General features: G+C 38.0%; 2 protein-coding genes across 3 annotated transcripts in view; both read left to right on the top strand.

The window, feature by feature from the left end:
• Positions 1 to 20685, top strand: part of MGP (matrix Gla protein) — an 836939-nt gene that overhangs the window by 537059 nt on the left and 279195 nt on the right. The gene's annotated exons all lie outside the window — the stretch shown is intronic.
• RERG (RAS like estrogen regulated growth inhibitor) overlaps positions 1 to 20685 on the top strand; it is a 113185-nt gene that overhangs the window by 53111 nt on the left and 39389 nt on the right. The window lies entirely within an intron of this gene.

Raw genomic sequence — 20685 nt, 5'->3', positions numbered from 1 at the left:
CATGAGACTGAAGCTCAGAGAGCCTTGATGACTTGTCCAGAGTCCCAAAGTTAAAAAGGAGACACTGAAATTCACATTTTCCCATTGTTTTTGCATAACACCTTCATAGGATTAAGGAATTTGATTAAATTAGATTAATTGTATGAATATTATGTTCTAGTTCTAAAAAATCTTGCAAGCCCATGAGGATGGGATATTTATTTTCAATACCTTTCATTCTAGAAGAAACCCTGGGCTTACTATCTAGGCCTCCTTGCTACTCTGCCCTTGGCAGCCACATCCTGGCCAAGGCAGACAGCAGGGATATCTCATGCTTTTAAGAAGTTGATAACAATAAAAATATCTTTGGAATTTCTTCTCAAATTAGAAATGAGGGTTCTCATGGAGTTAAGTCCTTTACCCTGTGCATATAGAAATGAGTGTTTTGAATTATCTCCAGTAGTGGTAATGATTTTACATAACCTGCACAACCTCTCCCAGTCTCTTGTACTAGTGACCTACACCTAGGAAATGGTCAGGGGAGCTCACAGTCATGAAGCCAATTGTGATCCAAGCATATCCATGCTTAGCCCATCTTCCATCTCTAAAAGGTTGACAGGGAGAGTTGGAGAGGATAAGATCCTAAGATTGGCAGGTTTCAGAGTTAAGAGTGAGACCATTAGTTGATCTCAGAAAGTATTTAACTTTCAGGGAATTTAAAAATGTGCCATACTTGGAGTGTCACAGTTATTAATATGATTGTTTAACCTCTTTGGCTCTCCCTGGTACCTACTCCAGGGCACCATGACTCCCTTTTAAAACTTCATTCTGCTAATCTGCTAGGCTTATCTGGTGGGGGGTTGTTAGTTAAGGCTGCTCCAGTCCCTACATGCTGTAAATGAAGGTAAATTGCACATGGTGAGTCTTAACACCACCCGTACCACCTAAACAACTTACCCAAGGGCAGGCAGTACATGAAATGAAGGAGTTGAGAATCCCACATCACCCATTTGTGAGTTCCCTTAGGGAAGCATAAAGTGTATATTTTCTGGAAGTACAATTTATTATGTTGTTTGAAAATGTTACTCTGAGCAACAGATGTTATTTTTGGAGCCCGAGCAACTTTATTTTAGTTAAAAAAAAAAAGTCTTGGCAGAAGTTAAAAGATTGTTGGCTAGAATAAGTGTTTGGTACATGAGTTCCAATCTAGTTTCCTTAGTTGTACGGAGACAGTTTACATGCAGAGGCAGAAATCCGTAATTTGCTATCTTTGAGTGGTCACCACTCAAAGACATGCCGCTATGACTAATGCAGCCAGGGCTTAGCAGGAGTCCTTCCCTTAACCTTCAGCTTTAAAGTGCCGCACGGACAAGGAAAATGACTGAGAATCTGATCGTGTCCTCAGAATCAATTTGGGTTTTGGTACATTTTGTTCCTATTCTTCATTTAGCTCTGAGTCTGCTCTAGAGGAGCTGTTTGAAGCCTCAAAGAGAGAGCACAACCTTTAGTGCCAAGAGGATTATTGACAATTTTGCTCTTACATTAAAATTTCCAGAGTGGCACCCTGGCGTAATGAAGAGAGTGCTCCACTGGAAAACTTCAATAACACCCTTTTGGATTCTCTCCAGGCGCAAAAGGTCAAGTTCCCAAAGGAAATTTTGTTTCAACTCTTATTCTCATATACCTTTGACTATTTTGTGCTAGTTAACACCTTTTGTGAGTGGCAAATTACTGAGGGAGAGATAAAGAAGGAAAATTCAATGTGACTGCTTAGTGGACCATGGGTAATCCAAGCCCAGGAAACTAAACAGTGGTTCTGTTGGCTCCCTAAGACAAAGTCTACAGCTCAGGGTATGGCAACTCATAGAAAATTCTGCTGTTGACTATATCAAGGAGGTCCAGTGGGTGGGTGGAAACATAGAGCCTGGAGAAACTTGCTAGTGGTGATATAGAACATATAATAGGTGGCTGCACTGAGGCACCAGATGATTAATCCTTTTTGGATCAATATTCTAGCCCAAAGTTGGGGGTGCAAGCCTTGTTCATGTCCCTTGGAAGAGGGAATTAATGAGCTTCACAGGCTGTCAAAGTCTCAAAAGAAGATAGTAGGTTCAGAGAAGGCTCATGTGGTAAACTGGACATTAGCTTTATGAATGTCCCAAATACTTTGATTGTTTAGGGGAAGTCTAAAGTTTGGTGAATAGGCAATGAGTTTTGAGCTTACTTCAGAAGCTCTAGAAAGGAGGATGGATGAATCCAGGTTCCACAAATGGTAACGGAGACCCTATGTAAAACTTGCTTCGGTCAGGACTGGCTTAGAGATCAGTGAGTCTTCTGGAGTTAGACTTTATTAACTGTGCCCTGTGCTGGTCAATTAACTGAGTAACCTCATCCATTCTTGCTCTTTCCCTGCTTTTTTTGCTCTCTTTTCAACAGAACTGCATTTCCTTGTCTCTCTTCTCCTCTTCATTCCTAGCACGTTTGGCCAATGTGAGGTAGTAGCAGAAGACTGCAATATGGGAAGGGAAAACCACAATTTCTCTCTCTCTCTCTCTGTTTCTCTCTCTTTCTCTTTCTCTGTCTCTCTCTCTCTCTCTCTCTCTCTCTCTCTCTCTCTCTCTCCCCCTCTCTCTCTTCCCATCCCTCTCTTTCTCTTCCACACCCCTTCCTGCAGTGTCTCCTGTGATGTTTCCATTCCTGTGGAGTAGTTGGGTCCCATCTAGAGTTCTAATTACCTTAAGAAAGCTCCTCCTTCAATGATCCTCTCCCCCACTAGGCTGTCTTCACTGACTCCAGCTTCTGGACAGCTCCAGATGCTGGGCTCTGGTTATGTCTTTCCTCCTGTTGTTTCATCACCTGTAGTTGTGGTTACAGTTTTCTGCTATTGCCTTCCATCTCCTAACTGGCTTCTCAGGCTTTTCGTCATTTTGGGTAATAATTTCCCTCTATTAAATGCCATGAGTTTGAAAGACCTAGAGTGGTTTCTGTTTTCCTGGCTAGGCCCTATGATACACTCCCACTGAGCAGATCTGGAATTGCAGCAGAGACCATCTGACTATTAAGTTACTTTCTTTCCTCTATTCTACATGTATGTCTTATCCCCTACTGGAAACACCTCCCCTGTGTAACCCAATTCTTCACATTCATGTCGAACCTTAGTTCTTTTGGGTCATGATTCCTTTGCTTTCAAATCTGTATATTCATTGGAAAATTAACAAGGGCAATGTTTGAAATATGATCCAGGAAAAATGACTCTATGAGTCACAAAATGATGTTATCAATTTTAATTTTCATCTCTTCTTCTTCCCTGCTCCCTAAGTCATCCAATTTTTCTAGTACATTATTTCTTTCTCTTTTTTCAATATCAAGCCACCTGGCAGGGATAACGTCTGCTTGGCTTTGTGTAGTGCTTCTGGCATTGTTGGCTCGCTGCAAAAGGAAGTGCTATAATCTCCACCTACGTTCTGTGATGTTTCAACAAAAGGTTGAAACTAGGGATCCTCATTAACACAACTGGGGGCTCAAGGGCAAGTAATACTCTTATTGCTTCAGCAAAGATCATAAAAATTCGTAGCAAAAATCTAGGCTTAACATGAACATCCCCATAAAAGCTATTGCTAATAGGAAGAATGGAAACTCCTCACAATATAAACGTATGTTATAGAACTCTAAGGTCTAGAGCAATATTATAAGGAGGTCTAGGTTCCATTTTTCACAGTAGCAGGAATTAGCTGTGTGATGATAGGCAAGTTTATCTTTCTGAGATAATTTTCACATTTGTGAAATAAGGGAATTGGACCAGGTCATCTTTAAGAACACAGAAACATAAAGCTGAAACCACACCGTAAATTTATTTGGTTGTGTTTTTAAAAAATTCTTCATGCCTTATTTTCCTTCCTTGAGAACAAAAGATCTCTTCATGTATACAGAAGAAAACCTTCTCTGTTGTCTTTTCTCACTTCAGTACTCCCATCCATTGTATTACCATTTATGTTTTTGACCAATGGATGTATGATGCTTATGTATAATGGGACATGTATGATAATTAGGGATCTTAATCATTCCTTCGTCATAAAAGCAATGCTATAGGACCTATCTCTAAGAATGAGAGAAAACTCTAATGGGGTTCTTAATTATGGATTTTAAGCCTGTATAGTTAATATTTATGTGCCCAAGCTCTCCCCAACCCTCTTAGCTGGAGGATTTATCTGATATATTAGAAGATTTGATCTCCTGATTTCTTTTTCTATTCTGATTGACCCAAACCATACTTTGTCCTGGCGGCAGTCCTTGGCCAGGGCCGTGCCTGGGCCTTGGTTCACTCAGTGTATAACCAGAGTAGCCTACCATTTCAGCAATGAGATTTGGGTCCTTCAGCCCTCAAACATTCCTCTTCCCGTTGCTTTGCTCTTGTTCTGTGTAAGTATCCTGAAATTCATAAGAGATTCATTTTGATTAAGGCAGTAGTCTCATTTTTCAAGTCTTTCTTTAGACAACACTTCCTCAGAGAAACTTTCCATTCCTACCACTAGTCTAAGTTAGAGTATATTTCTACAATGCTCTTGAATCTCCTTACCCAAGGGTACAGGTACTGAAGATACTGGGTTTAAATTTTGCCTCCGCCTCTTGGTAACTGTATGAAAAGTATTTAAGCTTCACAAGACTTAATTTTTAAACCTGTGAAATGGGAATAATAACAGAATATACTTCGTATGTTTTGGGAAGAGGATTTTTAATGCAAAATACTTAGAACAGTGCTTGGCACATGATACGTGGTCAATAATATGGTTTGTTGGTGTTATTATTATTAGTATTGTTAGTATTGATTCTTTAATTATATATCCTTACCACCAGATAGTAACCTGCATGAGGGCAGAGACCATAGGTTTTGTGTATGGTTCAAGTCCAGGCTCCTAAGATAGGGTCTGATTCAGAATAGGTGCTTGATAAATAATCAATCAAGTGAATGAATGAGTCTCCCAAATCGCTTTCTAAAATGCATGTGCTTCTGCGAGAATTAATTGAGTACCTCAGCTATTCATGGTGAGTGAAGGGGATCTGGCTGGCTCCTGAACAGGCAAAATGTTAATGGGAAGAAGGAGGAAGGGAGGTCCAGAGTGTTTGGTGAACAGGTCTGTGTACCGTACAAGGGGCTTTCAGGAAATAGTTTATTATTTCTGAGACAGGAGAGGACCTAAGGAGAAGATGAACATTCTCCAAAGAATACACTTGTTGACTGATGTTTTCCTTGGGTTGGTCCATACATAGAGATTATATTGTGTGACACAGTGGCATACTTTATTTGTACTAGATAGAGCTCAACACTAAGTGATGGCCCTGTTTCTTTCTTTTTTTTTTTTTTTCTTTTTTCCTGAGATGGAGCCTCACTCTGTCTCCCAGGCAGCAGTACAATGGCACTATCTCGGCTCACTACAGCCTCCACCTCCTGGGTTCAAGCAATTCCCCTGCCTCAGTCTCCCGGGTAGCTGTGACTACAAGCACACGCCGCCACACCCGGGTAATTTTTGTATTTTTAGTAGAGATGGGGTTTCACCATATTGGCCAGGATGGTCTTGATCTCCTAACCTGGTGATCTGCCTGCCTCGGCCTCCCAAAGTGCTGGGATTATAGACATGAGCCACCGTGCCCAGCTGATGCCCCTGTTTCTGAGTATTATTCCCTATGGCTTTAATGCTTGTTGAGCAACCCCTGATGTATTTTTCCAATTCAGTTCTTACATTTCCACCTCCACTATGCTGCCATCCAAGCTGTGGGGATGCATTGATTCTTGACTTCCAGCATTCTATGTAATGCCTTGAACAAAGCATGATCATAATTAATATAATTATTTTTCATATGCAAAGTATTTTATTGTGGCAGTATCTCTTTTGATCACTAAAATTACCCTGTGGGATAAATAATGTAAATATTACTGTCATTTCTATTTTAGACATGAAGAAATTGAGACTGAAAAGTTAACAAATCTAAGGCTACACTCCAAATTCCGCATACCTTCTGCTGTGTGATTTTTTTTCTTGTTTCCTTTATAGATGGAGCCCTTAACAAAAGTTTTGAAAAACGCTTAGCAAAAGTTTTCTTAAAAGCCCTGTTTCAGCTGCACCTGAGATGCCTTGCCCCGCTGCAATCCCTGCGTGCCTCATTTCAGCTGGTCAAGTGGCCGGTACCCACGCGTGGTTACCGTCCTGCCCAGCGAGGGTCACAGTGCTTTGTACTTAGAATCCATGAAATACACAATCTAACACTACTCTTTTCAGTACAATATCAAGAGAAGGATTCAAAACAAAAAATGACCAAAATGTGTGCATATATGTATATGCACACATATAGACATGTACAAATAAAAACTGCTCAACTGTGGAGAACTGTACTTAGCCATTATAATGAAACAGATTTGCTGTTTTATACAAGTAGAAATTTGGTATAGATACTAAATGGTTGTGTTCCTTTTTCCCTCTATTTTCCAAAATGTATGATAATCTCTACAGTTCTCTTCCTTCTTATATTGACAATGGAATATCAAAATTTTATCAATTGTCTTAGGCCAAGATGCATTAAATCTCGCCCTTTTCCATTGTTTGGAAGATAAATTTGGTTGGAATTTTTTTGTTGTTGTTTGTTTTGTTTCCATTAAGATTTTTTAAATTGTATCAATAAATGTAAATGCGTCCAAATCAATAACTTTTATTTAAAAACTAAAAGTCCTGATAAGCCAAATATGAAGTTTAAAATATATAGTTAAATCAATAATAATTCTCCCTTCTGTAAAAGAAAAGAATCATCTGTATGTAAGAACTAAAATATATTTCTGTACTAGTAAGGCAAAAAAATAAGGCAAAAGCATGAAGTACTATTGTGGTTTTACACCACAAATGGTGGGGACCTGTCAAGAGGGCACAAGAGCCAGCTTGAAGGGGCTCTCACTGGCTTTACTTTGTCTCACTGAGACAAAGTAAATAATGTCAGTAATGGATCACAATCCATTGAACAAAAAAAAGAATACATGGGTATAAGAATACATGGGACCCCCCTGTTGATATAAACAGTAAGTGTATAAAAAAATCAATGAGGAGAAAGACAAGTTCATTCTTACAATAGAATATCAACCAATAAAGGCAGAAGAAATGACAAGTTCGAAAACTATCATTCGGAAATTATCAAAATAATTGATTCAGGTAGGAGACACCAGTGGAGACTGAAACTAATGAGTGAATGTGTGGTGAGGATCAGGATATTTACACAGTTGCAAAATATCTTTCACAGATTTCTTATTAATTACCAGATAGAAAAATAATAACTTTACAGTGGAAAATTCTTAAAAAAATGCCACCTTAATAAAATAAAGTTCATGTCACCGATCATAGACCAACAACATATGCCTCCTGATATGAAGCACTAAGAAGGACACACATCCCTCTAGCATTTTTGCCCCAAAATACCTAATCTGAATCTAATTTTGAGGAAGTATTAGACAATTGAGGGACATTTTAGTCTGTCTCTCTTCAAAAACTGTGTACTCTTCAAAATTCCTTATACTCTCCAAAAATGGCAAAGTTGAAATATCCTTTAAAAAAAAATACTGAGAGGCCAGGCACAGTGGTTCACACTTGTAATCCCAGCACTTTGAGAGGCTGAGGTAGGTGGATCACTTGAGCCCAGGAGTTTGATCCCAGCCTGGGCAACACAGTGAGACCCCATCTCTTAAAAAAATGCAAAAATTAGCCAGGTGTGGTGGTGTGTGCCTGTAATCCTAGCTTCTTGGGAAGCTGAGATGGGAAGATCACATGAGCCCAGGAGGTCGAGGTTGCAGTGAGCCAAGATTACAACACTGTGTTCCAGCCTGGATGACAGAGCGAGATTCCAACTCAAAAACAAAAACAAAAACAAAAACAAAAACAAAAACAAAACAAAACAAAAACTGAGGAACTATTCCAATTTAAAAGAGTGTAAAGAGTTGTAACAACCAAATGCTATGTTCAGTCCTAGATTAGATCCTGGACCAAGGAGAGGAAAGTAACTAGAAAGGACATTATTGGGACAATTGAAGAAATTCAAATATAGACTGTGGATTAGATAATGTTATTGCATTATGTTAAATTTTCTGATATTGATAACTGTATTTTTGTTATCTTGCAAAATATATTTATTATGAGGTATAGATATTGAAACACTTAAAGGTAAGGAGGCAAAATGTCTCTAACTTATTCTCAGGTGGTGCAGAAAAATGTGAATATGTGTGTGTATATGTATTTATTTATACATATATATTTATATATGTATAGAGAGAAGAGAGAGTGAATGATAAAACAAATGGGAAAAATGTATAAACAGTGTGTGGATCTGGATAAACAGAATATGAGAGTTATGTAATCTTTCCTCATAGCTTTTTTCTACATTTGAAAATATGTACAAAAGAGTGACAAAAAATGTTGAAAAGCAAAATTTTCTCATCAGTAAAGGCAGTCATTTACATTTCACTGTGATGGAAAAGAAAAGCCTGGCTTATTCAAATAAGCAGCCAAAGCTCTTATTTCCTAGTCATCAGTTATCTTTGTGTGCTTTGAAGTTAGGGTTATCTTTCATGTTTGTATTGTTTTTATTTATTTGTATCTGTTAAGTATAATGTGGGAACCAAAAGGAGCAAAAATGGGACACTCTGGTAAGTTATCGCTACCACTTTAGGGGACAGGAAGCAACTGACAAGCTTTAACACTACATTTTCATGGTCGTTTCCCAAGAGTGGCCATAAATTACATCCTTCAAGTCAGTCCCAACTAGTGGGAATTCATATGAAAAGTTACTTGCTAGTTCTCAAGCTTCTTGCACGTCCCTCTTGACATTTTGTCATAGGAAAACTGGGGGTGGATGGATTGTAAAATATTTCTCAACATTACAAAACATTTTAAAGATGATAGCAGACCTACACTCATATCTGCTGATTATAAATAATTCTAAGCTATTCTGGTATGCCCTGAGCATCTGTCTTATATGCAAAATAAGTGGCCTCTTCTGTTTTCTCCTGTCTTCAGGAACTGTCTGTCTCTTTTCAAAAACTGTCTATTCTTCAAGTTTCATTCCTACAATGCAGAATGAAAAACAGAGACCATCCACTAAAGTGGAAAATCTAGAGCAACTCCAAGAAAAGAGGCTGAAAGAAAAGACAGCTGAGAGATGTCTGACAGACTTGAAGATAGTTTCCATTTTCCCATTTTGCAATAAGGGCAATGGCTCCTCTAACAACAAAGCCTGAGTTAGCATTTTATCATGTATTACCTCATTTAATCCCCTCAATATCTCTGTGAGATAGGCACTATGTTTATCCCTATTTTGTAGCTCAGATACAGGTTTAGAGGTTTAGAGAAGTAAATAACTTGTCAAATGTGAGTAGTAGGGTTGAGATTTGCATGAGTAGTAGGGTTGAGATTTGCACGAAAATGTGCCTGACTTCAGGGTCTGACTAAGCTTAAACTGCCTTGCTTTATTGATTATATTGATCACTCTACTTCTTCCTCCTGAGAACTCGCAAAGCAATGATAATACCATTCGGCTCTTGCATAATTTGTTGCACATTCTTGTTTAGAAAGAAAATACTAAACTATAAGAGATTTTCTGAACCTAGCAATTTCATTAACAAGCATTCCTCAAGTCTACAGGTCAAATGTTTTGATACTCACAGTGTTACTTCTTGTGAAAATTTTGAAGTGATTTCTGAATCATCAGAGAGATAGAGATTAAATTGACACTATTTTAAAAGTTGGTAATTATCATACAATTGCATGAAAGCTGATGTGGTATTTATGGTAAACTTCCGTATCAGGATGGGTAAGCCTCTATGGCAAGGTTCTTAACCTGAACTCCAGATCCAGCAAAGGGTCCACAGGTGGATTTCAGGGGGTCTGTGGACTTGTATGGGAAAACATTTCATCTTCATTTCCACACACCCTTAAATGGCATTTGGCACTGCCTTCCATGATAAATGTAGAAACAAATCACAGTGTTAGCACTACCTGTGACTTTGTCCCTAATAGAAATGATGGATATTTCCATTTGTATCGGTTGTTGCTGATATCTCAAAATGTTATTTTTAGTCATCATTAATGTGAAATCATAATTAATAAGCTCAACATCAGATTATACTGAACATATTAATAAAGAATATAATTACTATCACCTATTTATTTTTTAAAATGTTTTTTGTAACAGTATATCAATATTTCTAAATATTTTTATAGAGCTATTTCAACCTAGTTGATTTTATTTGTAATGACATATTTTATATATATTTAAAAGTATTATTATGAGAAATAGTTCACAGGCTATGCACAAATGGTTCACAGCACAAAAAGAGTGTAGGATCCGGTTCTAGAGTATAAACTTCATTGTAGCCCTAGTGGAGAATACCCTCGCTTAACAACTAGCTGCTTTCAGAGTCCCCTGGGGACCCTGCAGTGGCCCCAGGAGTAGAGAAAGGCTGTAAATGCTAGAACAAGAGAATTGTCAGGTACTACCAAGCAGTGCTACCTACCCTTCCCAATTAGAAGAGAGGAGTCCCCCAATCCCACCCACTTTCAGGCCCTAGTTTCTACCCAACCACATTATCTGTTCTTCTTACTGAATTTTAATGAAAGCGGCTCTTCTGGCAACAACTTCATTGCGACCCCAGTGCTCTGGGGAGCTGGGCCTGTGTCAGCAGGCCACAGGGGTGGATGAGAGCCAAGACTTTTGTGATTGCCTCCACCCTTATTTTCCTGTGGAAACACAGCTCAGAAGGACTATGCTGGAGGGTTGATCAGCTTAGTTATATATTTGCTTTGCGGAAACCTTAAGTTGCCCTTTTAAGTGTCATTTTCTCTCATTTCATTTTTTTAATCCTTTATTTTCCAACAGACTGGTTCTGGTCACACCTACCCAGGTGGCACCAGGTGTGTGCATGGTTTTCCGAAAGTTACAATGCAGTATAGACACTGGAAAATGAAGATGAAAAAACACGGTGGTGTTAGATTACTTTATATACTTCAACACTATGCCTGCTTTTTCCCTTGATTTTTAATTGTCTGTTTTATATTCATTATTTAGTTTTTTTTCCAGTCTGAATTATCTCTTAGCTGAGTTTCTTATCCCAATTAATCATTTTATACATACACTGGTTTCTTTTCCAAGTCTCTTTATAAAGCAAGAATCAAGGTGAGGTGTCAGTGTCTAAAGCCTTCACACTTAGCAACTTAACATTTTAAAAAATGAAAATATATAATACTACAATTTCATTCAAATTAACTATTCTAAAGCTCCTCCATCAAATATTGGGAAAGACCCTTTTGAAGTTTAATATATTTTAAAAATTCTAGTTATGAAAATTCTGTTTGCATAATAGTCTTTAAGTTGCTGTCTCACCTAAATAAGACACAGAGGCACTATTTATGAATATGATTGCTGAGTGAGATTGAGACAAATTTCAGCCTACATTGATTGGCCTATTTGGCAGGAGACCAATGAGCTGCCACATAATGTACGCACCAGAAGACTGGCTATGTTCTTTGGCTATCAGTGGATGTCCATGGTTGCTGCTTATAATTGCAGTGTTTTTCCCATTCCGCAAATTTCTCATTAATCGGGTTACTTTAGCTATTTGGCCAAATATTCCTCAAAGAAAATGAAATACAATCAATCCCTGATTCTTTTCTGATGATTGGAGACACTGCTCTCCTTCATAAGGAACAATAATCAAAGTAGAATTTATATTTGGCTTCATAATGCCATATGTGAGTTTTTCCACCAGATTTGCCCTCTTAATTGCTTTGGTCTGGCAAACTTTAAAAGGAACTTGCCTTATGTGGACAGTAGTATGAGGTTGTCCAGAACCGAACCGGGTGGTTGGGCAATCTGAACAAAACTTCTGTGCTCTATTGATTGCCAGGGAGACTCGGGGGCTAAATGGCAAGCCGAAAGACAAAAATTCAGAATATATAACTCTACTAGTTTGCTAGCACTGCCTTAACAAAGTACCACAAGCTCGGGGGCTTAAACAACAGAAATTTACTGCCTGATGGTTCTGGAAGCTAGAACTCCAAAATCAAGGTGTCAGAAGGATTGGTTCCTTCCAAAGTCTATAAGGGAGAATCTGTTCCCTGCCCCTCTCCTAGGTTCTGGTAACCTCAGGCCATCCTTGGCTTGCAGATGGTGTTCTCCTTATGTTTCCATATCATCTCTCTGTGTGTGTCTGTCTCTGTGTCCAAATTTCCCCATTTCGTAAGAACATAGTCATATTTAATTACTTAGGACTTACCCCAATGAAATCATCTTAGCTTGATCATCAACAAAGATCTTCTTTTTAAATAAGGTCACGTTCACAGGTACTAAGATTAGGGTTTCAATGTCCTTTGAGGAGACACAATTCAACCCATAACACTATCTATCTTGAAAAATCACCAGAGAGGATGATTTAGCCATTGGTAAGGTTGATACAAATCATATAATTTCCCTTCAATCAATGCATTTATTCTAGGTGCCATATTTAGATGATAGGCTGCCAAAAGCAATGCACCGTGAATATTCTTTTTCTGTATATTATAAAAGTTATTCAATTATTCCTGGATTTTCCAGGAACTGTGGTTTTCTATTTCCTTATGAACCTCAATGGTATTTTTCTGAATCTTACTGTTTTCCTTCTATTTATAAATACTAGACTCTTCCACTTGAAGCAAATGTCTAAAGATCGGGGTAAAAGATCTCTTTTGTGAGCAAAGTGCATGTCTGGGGCCGTGTTATTTGAGAAATTTAAGATCATCCATTTCAAACATTCAAAGCCTATACTGGTGGTTCATATTTTTCAACATCCAGAACAGTAACCTTCACAATGGTTAGTTGCGTTCTCTAAAAGTCGCAGATAATTGTTATCACATTTAAAATCAAGCACCCATCACAACTCCCCCATTCTTTCTTTTAGGAAAACCTACAGAAACCTTGGATGACCTTAAAGACTCTATGGAAAGGCTGGAAAAACACTGACACAGAAAACAAATGTGTTACAAGTCACATTTTTTCCATTACTTAAGGGAAATTGTGGTCCTAATTTTTTTCTTAATCTCTCTGCTAAGTCTAAATATGTGACTCACCCAAACTACCTCATTCTTAGACCATAAATATTAGGAGTGATGACTTATAAGGGGGTCATGTTCCTGTGTGGTAAGTAAATACTTGTCTGCACATATTAATTTAACAAGAAAATGGCATTTTCCTAAGTAGCATAACATCAGAAACAGTAGAGAATTTAATATAAGTAAAAAGTAGTATTATTTTTGAAGAAAATTATTATGAGGAAATAATTCTTTTTTTTTCAAAGAGTAATATAATATTAGGCTTTAATACCTAAGAACATGCAAGCTAGATCTGGTTCCAATCCAAAAAAGTTCTATGAAACTTCAAATACTATGTGAAGGCTAACTTTTAAAAATGTATTTCTTCAGAGCAAATTTCTATTCCTAGTCCATGGGAAACCACAGGGAGGTGCTCCAGCTGGACTGGTTTCCTCAATTCGAGTCATCCTTGTCCAGTTTCCTTCTTAGGGCACTGCTACATGAAAACCTGATGTGTTTGTGTTCTTGCAGCAAACTTCTACTGTGTTGTATCTTGGCTCAGGCAGGACAAAATGAGGCTCTCCATCTCTAGGAGGTGGCTTGCTTCAGAGCCTTCTCTGTCCAAAACAAGAGTTTTTCCACTTTGTTTCTCTCTAGGCTTTTGAAATTAGAGGGGAAACACTATGGATAACAGCTTCAGAAAATATGAAAAGCCCACCTATTACAGCAGATGGGACTGAAGTATCGGTCGATATCTAAGGCAGGTGAATTGGTGCATTTGAAGCATTCCAAGTCAGTAGGACAGCCAGAAATATGAAACAAAAGGCAGTAGTTTCCCTTAGCAATGAAATTTTGACTCCTATGACTTTGCTAATGCTGTGTTCTGCTTTCCTTTCTGCCTATTCTATTTGTACAACCTTCTGCGCCTTCCTCAGATGGCTTTCCAAAACATCTGTGGGCAATATTCCCTTCAGTGAACAGCAATGGTACTTAACAGTGCAAAACGAAACAGCATCTACCTTCGCAGTTTATAGTTCCCGAGTTATTTCATGTGCCTTGTGGTTATCTCAGAAGCCCTTTATTAATCTCCGAACTGTAGGCAAGAAGGTGGTCTTGTCATCATGGTAATAACTTCAGTACTTAGCACATGGAACACAGCATTTCTTGTAAAATATTTTTACAATCAGATGGTTGCAGCAATTTTAAAAGAGTCATAACACTAAAGGTAGCATGCAGTTCATGAATTCCTTCATCAGGAGGAAAAGACTGACCTGATTTATAAAGGCAAAGGAAGCATAATAAAAGTGGAATTCTGTTAAGCTAACCATATTAGCTCTCTTTGCTAAGAGTTAGGGGGTGTCCAAGGTTTCCCAAGAAAACTTTGTATATTCTGGCAGTGCCCTCTGGTGGATGATTTACAATGATCCACTACCACTCAGTTCCTGGACATTACATTTCACCTGGAAGATTTCTGCCTTTTGTCACCACTTAGTATTTTCCCCCCCATCTCAGGATGAATAGTGTTTTCTTTCAAAGTTTCTTGAATATCTACATCTACCATCTACAACAAATGCCACTGGATTGTGGTTTGTAAGGAATATCTAAGGTGAATTCTAGCAAAGTGAATATCAGTTTCTACCATTTATTACTTTCAAAGTCATTAAATTGCTAATATGGGTGCAATTTGGCTGTTGCGTGGAAACGCTTGGCTTGGGTGTGTTTATGTAAATGGTTCAAAGCTGCGGACTGTGTATCTGGCAAGCGGCTTCCACGAAACAAAGGAGAAATAAGCATGTTTTCCATTTAGAAGACATGTGGTTCTTATTGCCTCACCGAGATTGGTTTTTGTTTTACTTTGTTTTATTTTCAAAGTCAGTTTTCCACTATAAAATTAATGTGTTCATTATAGAAAATGTAGAAAATACAGAGGAAAAAATCACCCATAGTCACAACAAAATCAAGATTGATTGTGGACATAGCCTACGGAGGTAGGATGCTTCCCTGGGGTAGCTTTTAGAAGCAGGCTCTAGTGGACCAAAGGGGAGCATGGCATTAACCTTCCACAAGCTGTTTTCTCTATTTATAAAGTACAACAACAATATTGCATGTATTATGTACTTTCATTTTCTGTCTCAAATTCGGTATGGAGATTGCATAATAATAATAGCAGCCATTTATTCGGCACAGAATTTCAAAGCCTAAACCTAGAGTTGCCCTTTGCCTCCTGGAGAACAAAAGTTCAGCCCACACTCAATTCTTCCCTATAACCTCCCACATCTCTGCCAAAATTTATTCTTGTAATAGTAATAACTGCTGTTTAACAGGTCCTTATTACACATGAGAATGCAGTGATTAATATGCAGCCTGTTTGAATTTCAATTCTGGCTTTTCCACCTAGTAGGTGAGAGATCTTGGATGAGTAATTAAAGTCTCTGCTTCAGTTTCCTTTATTGTAAAATAAACGCCCTGCCCCACAAGGTTTTTTGGAGAAAATTAAGTCCCTAGAACAGAGCTGGGAACATGGGAAGGACTCTATAAATGTTAGTTATCATTATTAATATATTATGATATATTAGTCATGATACTAAGTTTATTATTATGCCATTTACTCCTCATAACAATCCTATGAGTTAGATATTCTTTATCCCTGTTTCAGGTAATGAAAATGAAACAGAGAGCTCCAATGACTTGCCCAAATCACATGGCAAGTTACAATGTTGAGCCTAGATATGAGCCTACATTTGATGGTCTGTAAAGTTTGAGCTCTCCATCTTGTTTTGGCTCTGATAGGTTAGCTATTATTTTGCTTGTTTGTTTAATTTGTATTGAAGGATAAAATATACTTAATATATAAAAATGCATAGATCCTAAGTTTAAACCTGTGTGAATATTCCCAAATGAAAAACGCCTGAGATACCATCACCGCACCTTTACCAGATCCCAAAAAATCTCCTTGTGCCTGCATCCAAAAGTGACGACTAAGCTCCCTTCTAATATCATAGGTGTGTTCCAAAAGTGAGCAATCTTGGCCTTCTATCTACTCTCCCTCCCCCTTCTTTCCCCCAGTAGCCTTCAGGGGGTTTCACAGAGCAAAGCTGCATAGTAGGAGAACCACTGTCTATACCCTGGATATGCAAATGCATTCATCTCAGTAAGTTGTAACTCTCAGGAAGGAAGGATTCTAAGGCCATAGAGCACAAAGGAAAGTATGCCATGATCAATTAGTAATGTCTGTCATAGACATGAAATGAGGATGGTGGAGGTCTGTAGGCTGGTCCTAGACACCATTTATGAACAGAAACAACTTTTCTTGAAAGTATTTTATTTTCTATCATTTCTAAATCCAGTGTCCATGTGAATTGGCATGTTGGCATAATCAAGCTGTTGGCTATTTAGTACAAATAGGCTAAATATTAACCTAGGAGTCACCTAGGTGCATGTAACTTTCTGCATTTGTCCAGTAGATCTTTTGGGAGAAATTACTGGAAGTAGAATTCCTTTCATTAAAGTCTCCACCCTCTTCTATAGAAGTAGCACTCTGCCCCTCCAGTATGCAACACAGGTCACATTCTGCCATGAGCTAGTGTTATTAGTGAACATCTTTCTCCCCATCAGAACTGCAAAGCCCTTGAGTGCTAATTCTGTCTTGTGCTTTCATGTGTCATCCACCTCCCCTCCCACCAGTGCCTAGCACTGGTGTTTTCTTTGTTCATAGTAGGTGTGGATACATTTTTTTGGCTTTAAATATAAAGATACATTTTACTATTAATATTTTAAAATATGTTAAGAATTCAGTATCAGAATCCAGTCTATATAAGGAAAGCCTGAGATGAAGTGATAAAAAAAATGAAAATGTTCTTGATTTTTCAGAAAGAAAAAATAAGCAAATAAACACAGCCCTGTTTTTCTCAGTCACTATTGGATATTGAACATTAAGAGTTAAAGGACTACAAATGAATTTAATGAAACTGTTGCCCAAATGATTGATGTTCATGTACAGACCAAAATTTCAGTGCTAAATAGACATGTTAATAATGATGCTGCAATATACGAGTATTTAAAAATCTCTAAATTCCTGGGCAATTAGTAGTTGTAATAAAAGTGACTTTTACTTATCCACTTCATGACTCCTCAATGTCTCTGCACTTGCTTGGCATCAGTGGCTTATTTAACAAGTCACTGCACACAACTTGTATTCCTTAATAATGAATACACTTAGATTATTCCTTACAAAGTTTCCTATGCTTACATGGACAGAAATATATTCCCAGTGTCTTAGGTTTGATTCTTGCAACACTCAGCTCCATGTTCTTCCAGAAACAGGAGGCTCACTGTAGGTGACCAGCACTGGCATGGTCCTTCATTTGCTGTTTGTTTTCTAGATCATTTCCCACCCTCATCCCCGCCCCATTTCTACCTTCTTTATTCACACCTTCTTGTTTTATTCCAATTAACATTTCCAGTCTTCCTTTTGAAAATCCCGGAAGTCCCCATAATGGCCAGTCTGCCTAGCCGTCTGGGCGTCTTCTGACTTTATTACCTATAGTTCACTTGTAATTTGTTTTGTTTTGAATCCACCTATAGATAGCCTCGTCTTTTGGAAAACATCTCTCTCTGGCTTTTTTCTCTCAGTTCACATTATCTAAGAATATATTCCACTCACTCCCTGGGCTAGAAGGATGTAATCATACTGATCAGAAAGGCTCCCTGGCTTTGGTTTGCAGAATATGACTTTACACAAATAGTATAAATCAAAATGATTAAAATCTAGGTCTGCACAGGAACATCATTTCAACTTCTGCAGTGTTTTCTTGTGTCTACCCACTCTGTAAGTGGAGATCCCAGATTTGGACACTCTTCCACGTTATTCTGGGAGAATCTGATGTATGTTTTACGTGTTTCATGTACACAGGTTAATAATATTATCCACTGAGACTCATAGATGTGCTGTCCAATTCCTGAGACTTATTTTTGATGGTATAGAAATTGTAGAAGGATTCCTTTCCATTTTAAATGAACATACATTTTCCCAAGTAGAAAACAATTCCATGGTCTCTCTCTTTTTGGTTCAATATCTAAATACATGAATTTCTTACAATTTACCTCTTAGTTTGTTCTGCTCTGATCCTTAGTTGAACATTCTGGGGTAATAGTGTGTTTGCTTTTGGATGTTCCTAAACAAGTCATCACGTTTTGAAACAGGTGTTCTAGATTAGTGGGCATAACTTCAGATACATGTTCTACATGTATATGTATTTTAAAACAAAGTTTCAATGTCCCTGCCCTCACTATTCTTGAAAATAAATATACACATGTAGAACTACAGTTAGGAAGTGATTCCGCTTTTTCTCCATCTTTATTCAGATTGTTTTGTACTGAATTAACTAAAAATTGTTCCCCCAAATAAATACCCCTCTCGTTTGGCTTGTAAAGACAGTTTTAGTGAAACACGGTTACAAAATGCTTTTTTTTGCTGAAAGCAAATTTTACAATAGAAATGATGTCTGTTTGCAAACCTAGATTTTAATCATTTAGATTTCTAATATTAATGGAAGGTCATATAATTATGCAAACCAAGGCCAGGGATTCTTTCTTGTCACCAGTGTAATTATAAGTTTCATCCAATGTTTACTAGGGGATGGTGAATTCATTTTGTTAAAATGAGATCTGGCATGAACTTTTACTCCAGGCTTAACTGAAATAAACATAGCCTTAATTTTTTTTTTTTTTTTTTTGACTTCACTAAATTAGATTTAGAAGCTGGACACAATTAAAAGCTTTAGAATGTCAAAAAGAAGGCGTGTTTGAAGGAGATGTAGGCTTTTCTTTTAAGAATATTTGAATAAAACCTAAATAAAAATGAAACCAAAGAGAGGGGTTGTTAATGTAATATTTCCAAGTTGATTTACTTAAGGCTAATCTGCATATGTTTGTACTGCTCTCCAATGCAACGCAAAGGCCAAATCGCTGAAAGTAAACAGGACTTGGGAAGCTGCTTGCTCAGGAATTCAAAGCCTAGCCTTCATTCTGCTCTTAACTCGCAGCTGTCAGTTTAGATGGGTCCCATGCTCTGTGCCTGGGAGAGAGTGATTCACTTTACATGCCTATGGTTCTAACGCAAATGGAAAGAGTCATGTTGCACCTTACATAATGGTACACTAAATTGAATAGCCTGACCTTTCAAGTTGATAGTCCCAGATTTGATTTCCAACAGGGCAGCATGACTAGCTGTGAGAGCACAGGTTAGCTACTCAAGCCATGTAAACTTCAGTTACCTCATCTGTGAAAAGGGAATAAAATACGGACCTTACTTTGCAAGGATAGTGTATGGAAAGAATGTATGGAGTGACTATGTAATTTATCATGCAAATCAGAAGTTGTGAGAGTGAAAAGGGCATTATTAAAAATTATGCTGGAATGATATCTGTAAAATATGGCTATCCCAGGCCAGCCAGGAATATAATATAAAATAACATGATACAGTATTACTATAAATTATTACGTTAAATGTAAAATATATATCATGTTTACCATAAGATAAGGAGCCTGGCATATTGTAGCAGTTGGTTTCAGTTCCTTCATTTTTTATTTTGAAACACTTAAAGTTTATTTAACACTTTTGTGTATTATCGCATTATGGCATTTGATAATCACAACAGTCTTGAGAGGCATTTCATTTTATCAATAAGTGTTAAGACTCAAAAAGCAGTACTACTTTTCTTGATATTAAAGAGAGTAACAGAGCTAGGAGAAATCTAGTTTTATCTTTCCAAGCATAGTGTTTTGTTTTTCCTTGTACTACAGATTTCTCCCAAAGGGCTTGTAAACACATTATCTATGCAACTTTGGGTTCATGTGTCTGGTGCAAATTTCTCAATCAACCACTGTAGGCATGGAAAGCAACTGTAACTTTATTTTTTCTTAAAACGAGCTAATATCTATCTTAACTTTTATTCTGTGTTCTGACATGAAACTTGAAATAGTCCATTTTATGTGAATTCAGCCTAAAACTTCAGATTTCTCTTAGTGGGTTTATGGCCAATTCAGCCACCATGGGGTTCTGCTGTTGCTTCTTTACTCCCTGGCGTGAAATCTATAAGATACAAGGGCTTACGCCAAGCGCTGGAAGGCCTTCATCATTTGGTCAGGCGCAGCTGCTCCTCTGTGCTGCCATCCACTGAAGCACCTGAGCACACCTGCTTTTGAGATCCCCTTGTCAGATTGCAGCACGTGAACAGGTCCGGTGACTCTGATGGCACACCTGCGGCACTCTCAGAGCCAGGGAGCTAGCATCGGACACACCTCGGGCCCCATTTGCAGAGTGGCTCTGCGACCCTGTTTGAGATCCATCTGCCTGGCCATCCCGTGAGTGGTCCTTGTTCCTCCTTATCAAAGGGGATTTGGTGAGATCTCTCATGGCCCTGACAGGCTGTGAAGGAGAGGTTCCCCTTGTTCGAACTCCTTCAGAGTTAACCGGGAATTGCTCTGTCTCTTTCTTCTTTAGTCTCGGGTCACTGGCTCAGCCTAAGAGGAAGGGGGTATAAATCCACATCAAAATTTCTCTCCCTTGCTTTTCTAACTCTCCTCTCTTCTTAGTCCAGAAAGGGTGTTTATC

The sequence above is a fragment of the Macaca thibetana genome, chromosome 11, assembly GCF_024542745.1.
Source record: "Macaca thibetana thibetana isolate TM-01 chromosome 11, ASM2454274v1, whole genome shotgun sequence".
Lineage (NCBI taxonomy): Eukaryota > Metazoa > Chordata > Mammalia > Primates > Cercopithecidae > Macaca > Macaca thibetana.
This window is presented reverse-complemented; position numbering and strand designations above follow the sequence as displayed.